Source organism: Sinocyclocheilus rhinocerous, unplaced genomic scaffold (assembly GCF_001515625.1).
Source record: "Sinocyclocheilus rhinocerous isolate Xijiao unplaced genomic scaffold, SAMN03320098_v1.1 scaffold140, whole genome shotgun sequence".
Taxonomy (NCBI): domain Eukaryota; kingdom Metazoa; phylum Chordata; class Actinopteri; order Cypriniformes; family Cyprinidae; genus Sinocyclocheilus; species Sinocyclocheilus rhinocerous.
This window is the reverse complement of record NW_015642053.1, coordinates 2,651,421-2,654,920: the sequence shown is the minus strand read 5'-3', so window position 1 is coordinate 2,654,920 and position 3,500 is coordinate 2,651,421. Positions and strand designations below refer to the sequence as shown.

Here is a 3,500-nt window from a genome sequence, read left to right as displayed (position 1 = left end):
GGCTATAGCTGCCTCTCGTCTCTATCGTTCAGTACCTGTCAGCCTGCGTTAGCGGTCGGAGCCTTCCAAGAAGGGCTCGCGTGAAACTGTCAGTGCATCCACTCCACCTCCGTGTTCTGTCTCTCCTCCTCCTTCTTCCTCCATGTCCGTCCCTCCCACCCTCATCTCTCCCTCTCCCTCTCCCTCTCTATCTCTGATGTGTTCTTACAGTGTAAGGCGCAGCCAGTGAGTGAAAGCCCAAGCACCCTCCCCAACACACACACACACACCCCCACCGCTTGTGTGAACGTAAACACGCATACACACACACCACAGACGCGTGTGGTTGACCGCACCGGGCTCTCGGCTATGTGTGAAGACACGCGCGGCACGCCAAAGAAGCAGCACTACTGAATCTGACGCTCGCTTTGTAGCAGGACTGCCAACCAGATCGCATCGAAAATCATCCTACTTTCTCTCTCTCTTTTTACCCTCCCTCTCTTTTCAGTTGTACTTGTGTGAACAGAGCTGGAGTAAAGGAAATACCCCCCTCCCCCCATCTCTCTCTCTCTCTCTTTCTGTCTGTCCTGTGGTGGGATAAACAGTGAAAAGATGAGCCTGTGATACAGCACCAGACCTGAGTGACCTGACAGCTCAAACTGTGAGTACACGAGTCTCGTACTTTCACTTCCACACCGGCACACACTCACGCCTACATGCAAACAGCATACAAACTCTTTAATTGTTGTATTTGAATAAAGACAGGTGTATATTGTCAGCCGCTGCTTTTTAACCTTTGCTAAAACTCTTTATTCTGTGCGTTTGACATCAGATTGGTTGTTTAGATTCGCACTGAATGATTGGTTTCATTTTGATGAAACAAATATCCTCCGGTGATTGCGGCGCTTCGTGAATTTAAGTGGCACTTAACGCGTCCAGAACTGCGTTATTCAAAAGTACACCTCGCTCTTTATTTATTCCTAAAACGGGGCACTTATCTGTCACGGTGTACCTCAGATTCTTGCTTTTATATGAGGAGGCAGGGAGTCAAAAACGAAAAGACATCATCTTAAAGAGTGTCATCCATATCTTCATTTTAATTCAGATGGACAGTGTGTATATGAAATGGTGATGTTGTTTACTTTGAATACTTTAGGTTCTTTTTTTGTACCTTTTGAAAAGTATGTCTTGTATCTTTAGCCGTTTTAAGGATTCTTTGTCACACATTTGTGTGGATTTAACAGCTAAATATAGAGAGGAATTTAAAATAATAATATATTGTGTTTTATTATATAATTCATTTTGTTTAACTGTGCATTCTTTGTTTTATCATTTGGGTGTGCAGTGACATGCATTAGCCTTTACTGTGTGTTGCAGTGTAGATTTTGTTTTGTTTTGTGTGTTGTTGAGTGCTGGACGAGAAGAAAGTGTGAGGTTTGCCTCCTCTTCGGATGACCGGCCAGAGAGTGAGAGAGAAAGAGATACAGACAGTGAGACAGAGAACAGCGTGTCACATTCGACTTGCTTGTGACGGTTTGCTCAAGCAGTGTAGCATAGCTGACAACTAAAGCGAGAACACAGTGTTACCCTTAGCCTGTGAACAGCCTGGAAACAAAATGAAGCCTTTAAAATTGATTTTAGGAGTTTTTTGTTGTTGTTGTAGGAGTTCATATGAGCTTGATTTTATTTTTTATTTTCTATATTTTTTCCTTTGGAAAATAGTGGATGGTAGGCATATGCTAACCAATAGAGTGCATATATACTGTATATGGTATGTTAACATGCTATTTTATTTGTAGATGGTTTTTAAAATATCTTTTTAAAATATAAAATGGAATGTAGAACTGTAAATGTATAGCTACTGTTCTGCAAATGACATCATAGGATAGACTGAAGAATAGTTTCTTATTGGCGGTTTACATACTGAGCTGTAATAGCTAGTTACATTGCATTTCTCCACTACACACCTGAACTTTGCACTTGAATAGTTTAGCATATTGTATATTCATAGTCAATGTTAAAGCCGTCTCTGTAGTCCTGCACATAATTTCATAGTCTACACAGAGTTGTACACACAGACTTTAATATAATTTTTTTTAAAGGCACACATTCTAATCTTATTTAGTGTTGATTGTCTGTTGTGTAGTGTATTTATTCTTTACATTTCTATGTCATGCTGTTTTATTTGCTGTGATGTCTACTGTCTTACACATATGAGAGATCAAAGCCACCAATAAATCCATTTCACATGCACATACAGAGGGCATTTGCTTTGCTTTGCTTGCCAGTAGATTTTTACTTTCAACATTTACAGCAATGTATAGGAAAAACATACTGTATATAGATTATGACATTTTCTTCCAAAAAAGAAATAAAATAATAAAAAAAAAACGTTTGTTTTTAGAAAAATAGGTTTGTAATTTTCAATAATTTAACATGTTTCCTATATATATTTGCAATATATAAGAAAAATATAGGTTTGAATGAGAATGCTCTTTCCACAAATAAATTAAATAACATGATTAACAAATTATTGGACAATAAGAGAGTAAACACTAGGCTTGCCGCGATAGACGGTGCTGACGATGATACCGTTGTTAAGCCGCAACACCGGTTATGTCACTTGCCCACCGCGGCACCGACCCCCACCGTCGTTTAGATTTTTTTATAGTAATAAAAATCATTTAGTTCAGTAAAAGAACAAACACTACAATTAAAAACTGAACGCGGCTGCTCAATGCAGCGTGCCGAACGACAGTCGCATCACAGATCGGATTTCGACAGTCGCATCACAGATCAGATTTAATTTATCCAGTGAGGAGAGTGAGTCGAGCTGACAGACAAGAAGAGTGAGGTGAGACAGACCAGAAGATTGAGGTGAGACAGACAAGAAGAGTGAGGGGAGACTGACGAGAAGAGTGAGGTGAGACAGACAAGACGATCGCGGATGATTTAGTTTCGAAACTAGATGCAAAAGCGCCTGTTTGGCAGTATTATTTATTTTGAAAAGCCTGTTGACTTTTGCCATTTATCTAAGGTGATTTTGGAAGTTTTTTTAAACATTTGTTTCTTATTTAATTGGTTCCACAGTGTTTGCTGATTTTTACTTTATTTAAACTTTCTGTAATTTATTTATTTTATTTGACATCAAGGTGTATGCCGTGCCTCCAAGATTTCTTATTCGTTTTGCTAATAAACGTTCTACATTTCTTATTTGTTTGGTTATATATTATATAAGGCTGTGCAATTAATCGCATGCGATTGTCATGTGCATTGTCATGGAGCGGCATTTACTACACAGAGCCGTAGTACACTGACAATTAGGCAATATCGCGTTCATTATCGCAGGCGATTCAATCTGCAATAATGAACGCGATATTGCCTAATTGACAGTGAACTACGGCTCTGTGTAGTAAATGCCGCTCCATCTGAAAGCAGGTGATGGAGATTTACTACTAATCACGGGACCGGCTTTACTGACGAGATGCGCATGACAATCGCATGCGATTAATTGCACAGCC

General features: G+C 39.5%; 1 protein-coding gene across 2 annotated transcripts in view; it reads left to right on the top strand.

Annotated features, from left to right (window-relative positions):
• Window positions 1-291: 291 nt before the first annotated feature.
• Window positions 292-3,500, top strand: part of rbfox3a (RNA binding fox-1 homolog 3a) — a 418,183-nt gene continuing 414,974 nt past the window's right edge. For both annotated transcript variants that reach the window (XM_016572313.1, XM_016572312.1), the window contains exon 1: window positions 292-640. The gene's annotated coding sequence lies outside the window, so the exon portion shown is untranslated. The remainder of the gene's footprint in view (window positions 641-3,500) is intronic.